Consider the following 6,113-nt stretch of genomic DNA (forward strand, 5'->3'; position numbering starts at 1 on the left):
CATTATTCATAAGCAAATTAGACATGATGGGAGTTGTAGTCCACTGCAGCTGGCATGACAACTTCACAGGGTTTGCTGCCAGAGGACAGGTGGGTCTTGGTGCAGTAATTGGCATGTTGGGTCACGCTCACCAACTGTCCCAGTTTGCTTCAGTGCAGTCCCAGGACTTGCCCAATGGCGGGGTGTCCCAAAGAGTATACTGACAGATTGGTCGTGGCACTGGCTGTGCATGCACAATACCATGTAACAGAGCAGAACTTGGTGACATTGCTGCGAGTGGTGGCACCTGCAGCACGACGCAAATTTGTGCCAAATACAAGACAAACGTGAAATGGCCCAGAAATGGAGCCCAGGGCAGCACCAGCGTGTGTATGTAATGTAATGGAAGTCAGCGGTGGGTCAGATGCACTGGGGGTAATGGATGGCAGTGGTGGGTTGGATGAACTGGGGGTAATAGGAGAAGTTGGTGGGTTGGATGAACTGGGGGTAATAGGAGAAGTTGGTGGGTCAGATGAACTGGGGTTAATGGATGGTAGTGGTGGGTTGGATGAACTGGGGGTAATGGATGGCAGTGGTGGGTCGGATGCACTGGGGGTAATGGATGGCAGTGGTGGGTCGGATGAACTGGGGGTAATGGATGGCAGTGGTGGGTCGGATGAACTGGGGGTAATGGAAGGCAGTGGTGGGTCAGATGCACTGGGGTAATGGATGGCAGTGGTGGGTCGGATGAACTGGGGGTAATGGAAGGCAGTGGTGGGTCAGATGCACTGGGGTTAATGGATGGTAGTGGTGGGTCGGATGAACTGGGGGTAATAGGAGAAGTTGGTGGGTCAGATGAACTGGGGTTAATGGATGGTAGTGGTGGGTTGGATGAACTGGGGGTAATGGATGGCAGTGGTGGGTCGGATGAACTGGGGGTAATGGATGGTAGTGGTGGGTCAGATGCACTGGGGTTAATGGATGGCAGTGGTGGGTTGATGAACTGGGGGTAATGGATGGCAGTGGTGGGTCGGATGAACTGGGGATAATGGATGGTAGTGGTGGGTCAGATGCACTGGGGTAATGGATGGCAGTGGTGGGTCGGATGAACTGGGGGTAATGGAAGGCAGTGGTGGGTCAGATGCACTGGGGTTAATGGATGGTAGTGGTGGGTCGGATGAACTGGGGGTAATAGGAGAAGTTGGTGGGTCAGATGAACTGGGCATAATGGAAGGCAGTGGTGGGTCAGATGCACTGGGTTAATGGATGGTAGTGGTGGGTTGGATGAATTGGGGGTAATGGATGGTAGTGGTGGGTTGGATGAATTGGGGGTAATGGATGGCAGTGGTGGGTCGGATGAACTGGGGGTAATGGATGGTAGTGGTGGGTCAGATGCACTGGGGTAATGGATGGCAGTGGTGGGTCGGATGAACTGGGGGTAATGGATGGCAGTGGTGGGTCAGATGCACTGGGGGTAATGGATGGCAGTGGTGGGTCGGATGAACTGGGGGTAATGGATGGCAGTGGTGGGTCAGATGCACTGGGGGTAACGGAAGGCAGTGGTGGGTCAGATGCACTGGAGTTAATGGATGGTAGTGGTGGGTCAGATGAACTGGGGGTAATGGATGGCAGTGGTGGGTCGGATGCACTGGGGTAATGGATGGCAGTGGTGGGTCGGATGAACTGGGGGTAATGGATGGCAGTGGTGGGTCAGATGCACTGGGGGTAAATGGACAGTAGTGGCGGGTCAGATTGATGGCGGGTGATGGAATGGTGCAGTGGGTCAGATGGAGTTGTTGAGGATGATAGGGGAGGTGGCAGTGGGTGGCGTGGGATACAGAAGAGGCGGTGGTTCAGGTTTCCTGCACACGTTGTGTGTTCTGGCGACATACGCGCGTGTGAGTGTGTAACGCTGGAGGGCCATCTCACGGCCAATAGGCACTTCATAACAGTCTGGTGTCACATAAAGATGCGTTACCGTCTCGGTGTTACCGTCTCCTCTGCATTAGGATCACCGCTGTGATGGGTGGCCCGGCAGAACAGCAGCCAATTAATACAGTGACCTGCGGCCAGAAACAATCTCCCTCCATCACCGGCACGAGACAAGTCGCAATTTTACCGGCTCGCCCCGAGGCACCGGAGAACTGAGTCCGTGCTTTATAACGGCTCAGGCACAGAGCAGCATCGCTATCTCCTAGATGCCCCTGGGTGGCACCTTTAATGGCTACTATTCTCCTGAAATGTTACTTTCGCCAAGTCATTTTTTGTAGAATATAGTCAAACACTATTACCCTCCGAGATGCCCCTGTACGGGGTGAAAAATAACCATTTGCTTCGAGTCTATAGCCTTAGAGAGATCCCGGGAAATGAGTCGACCTCAACAACACACTCGATCCAAACGAAGTGAGTCTTCTTCATGCCGAGGCGCCTCGTTTCAGGGCAAATGAAACTTCCATGAATTGTTGCTCCAAATCTGATTGGCCCGGAGCTTCACCCAATATGAACGCTGCTGAACTTTTTGGGTCGGTTCCGAAAGATGCGGTCCGGACACTTCGCTTGGACTCCGCCGAGAAGACACGGACTCTGACACTATCTTAAGTTGGGAATTTCTTCAGGTCCGATCCCAGGAGACGAAGGGCCGTGAGGGATGACCGGGGGAGGACATGCTCATCACTCACATGGAAGCTTGCCAAGTTTTGGACAGCCTCCATCAAGTGCACTGTTCTCTGAACCCCCCCCCCAATGGTTATTTATCACCCGTAAAAAAAAAAAAAAAAAAAAAGGTTCTTCTGTTGTGTGATGTAATCATTCTACATGATGTAATCATTCTACATGATGTATAGATGTAGCAGATCATTAGGCTGGGTCATGCTACTCGGAGCTGGTGCTCAACAACTACAGAGTAACGAAGACCACTGCCTAGGGCTCCGGGACACAATCAGGGCCATGCCTATGGACTGGCGTATTACGTGTGAAAGCCCGAGGATTAGCGCTCAGCCTCTCTTCTCCTTCTTTCCATCAACATCGACTCTCAGCTGGAACAGGACTGGATGTTCTTCCATATCTGACCCCTCCGATGGAGTCGAAACTCACACGTTGGATTAGGAGGGTGTGAATTGGCGGCCAGCGTGATCTCGCAGCACATCGGGCGGACGTTGCCCTCTGCGGAGGACGCTGGCGCAATTTCCACCTCGGCTTTGTTTACCGCTCTTACAGACGGGCCTGCGCGGCTGTTATTATTTTTAATTAATATCGGGGAGAAGGCTGAGCGCCTGAACAATGAATGAAGGGAAGACAGCGGGATCGGGACAGAGCGTCTCCGTGAGGACAATCACAGGTCCGCTCTCTCTAATAGGGAAGGGGGAGAGGATGAAGAAGAGGGAATTCACAGGGAAGGGAGGGAGCGTTGGAAAGATTCTGAAATGAGATTTCTAACTGGATTCTAGACTCTGAAACCTTTAACCCTTTTTGAACCGGGGTTGGAATGATTTGCTGCCGACCAACGGACGGGACGTGCTGATTACAGCTAAGGGAGATCTGTAGCGGCGCTAATATAGCGCCAACAACAGCAGGATCGATGTTTGTAAATGATGAGGGGAAACAGTAACACTTCAGGCTGAGAACACACCATCGTTCTTGGAGTTGGTGAAAGCCGGTTGTATGATGTCACGCACGTGCGCGCCGACTCGCGAGTGTCCACTCCAGGTTAAGTTCCACGCCCAGCTCACTTGGCGAGGTCTGCGCGTTGCTTGTATCCCGCTCCTGCGAACGTGTGTTAATCATCAAATCGCAGCGTAGGGATGGGGAGTGCGTCCCTCCGGACCCCTGGCTGACAGATGAGTTGATACAGCTTCTTACTCAACAGGACGGAGGGGAGTGAGTGACCCCTCCGCCAAATACCATCCATGCACATCATCCGAGTAATTTAACCCCCCGGCTCCCAGCATGCAGCGACTCCGACCCATCAAAGGTGAATCTCCCCGCGTGTACACAAGAGACCACCGAACACTAACCCGTTGTAGACCAGGGAGCTTGTGCTCTAAAGCCATTAACTGTTGGACTGCATGTGACCCTTAGCAAAAGAAGTGAGAGGTGCATTCAGCCCCCCCCCCCGAGGGGAGATAGCCCACCCAGAAATAAAGCGTACCCCCCCCGACCAATATTAACCCTTTGCCTGCTGAATGGTTACAAACGGGTCGCATATCCAGGTTCGGAACTGAAATGCTCTTATGAAATACTTCGGACTCGAGGAGGAGGAACGTTCAATTATTTAATAGACACTTTGTGTCATCGACCTTTCTGCGCCCCCCGGGAAGAGTCAATAAACCCCTCTCGCAGGTCGCGCAGATGTGTCAGCAATGCACAGATGTTGCGCAGGCACAGACGCTACTCCTCGCTCCGGATCATCTCCGCAGCGGCGGCCGGAATGGGGTCACGCCATTACCAGCAATGCTTACTGAATGTGACCGGCAGGGCTGCGCCGGACACCTCTCCCACGTATGGGTTTTGGCCCCTGAGTGCCTTGTCCCGTCTCCCTAAACATCTGTAAATGGTGGCCACGTTTAGAGGCCCGAGGGGCGACCAGCCAACTGAAGGGCCCCGGCGTAACCCACTTGGGCGTAGGTCTCAATCAGCCCGTCGGAGAAGCCAGGGGAGGATGAGGAGTGTTTCTAATAAAGTGTCCCAGCATTCACTAGCATTGGAGAGGGGGGAGTGGAGGAGAGAAAGCAGGACTGAGATGCATCAATACAAAAGTATCGGCGTTGATGTCTGGGGGCTCTTAGGGCCACAATGTAAGTGAGGAGGGTCAGGTAAGATCAGGAATAGGGGCTATATGTGGGGCATTGGAGGGTAGTTAGAGCAGGTACTGGGCAGGAAGGGGTAGTTAGAAGAGGTATTTGGCAGTAAGGGCTGTTAGAGGTGATGGCTTGGCAGGGAGGGGAAGTTGAAAGAGGGGGTATTTGTCAGGGTGGGGAAGTTGAATGAGGGGGTATTTGGCAGGGAGGGGAAGTTGAATGAGGGGGTATTTGGCAGGAAGAGGCAGTTAAATGAGAGGGTATTTGGCAGGGAGGGACAGTTAAATGAGGGGGTATTTGGCAGGGAGGGACAGTTAAATGAGGGGGTATTTGGCAGGGAGGGGCAGTTAAATGAGGGGGGTATTTGGCAGGGAGGGGCAGTTAAATGAGGGGGGTATTTGGCCAGGGAGGGGCAGTTAAATGAGGGAGGTATTTGGCAGGGAGGGTAGGCTCTGTTTTCTCACATCCAGCGTAATTTCTGCTGCAGAAAAAAACATGTTTAAGGAGAACAAATTGTCCAATTTCTCTGGCGTCCTGTTCACTTAATCACCGAAACAGCTCGGCAATAAGCAGCCGGGGCCGCGTGAGCGCATGCACGGGGCGTCTGTGAACACCATGCACGCTCACCCATGGTCCCCAGCTAAAGGATGGAAATTTCCACCAGTATAAAACCAACCCCTTCCTCAAATACCCCACTGGGTGGGCTTTTAACGCCTCTTCTGATTTCCGATCCCTCTGTGTGCGCCTTTTACCGGGGTCTCTGCAGGTTTTTTTGGAGGAGAAATGGCGGCCATGCATTCGGGGGTATACTTTCTGGAAGATTCCCCTCTTGCCCCAATAACCCACTGAGGGTCTCACCCCCAGAGTCCCCCTCTGCGCCCCCCACGCACATAGATAACACAGGACCATTTAGAAATCTTTATATCCGTACAATAAGGGAACGCGTTTCACATCTGTGGACTGTACACAGGAACCATCTGCCAGTCTTTTGTGATGCCCGCATACCGCGTCCCCATTGGCTGGAAATCGTGCCGGTGAAGACGCAGGGGGCGGGCCGCTCTTTTCATTGGTTTTGTACTTCCACAGCGTTTGTCGACAAAGACAAAATAAACGGACATTATGAAGGCTTAGAACACCTGTCAAAAAAAGGTGTCGTCTCCCCGACAACCGACAATTAACACAAAGAAAACAAGCGTAGCTGGGGGGAGGGAGGGGGCACCGTCTCAAACCGCGCTGGCACGGTGCGCTTTATGGTACGTTGGCTGTACAGTGTCTATACGGGACATAAACGCTATATTGGGTTTCATTCTAGCAGCCGGGCCGGTCCGTGGAGACCAT

This window comes from Sceloporus occidentalis, unplaced genomic scaffold, assembly GCF_023333645.1.
Source record: "Sceloporus occidentalis isolate IW3139 unplaced genomic scaffold, rSceOcc1.0.p SCAF_155, whole genome shotgun sequence".
Lineage (NCBI taxonomy): Eukaryota > Metazoa > Chordata > Lepidosauria > Squamata > Phrynosomatidae > Sceloporus > Sceloporus occidentalis.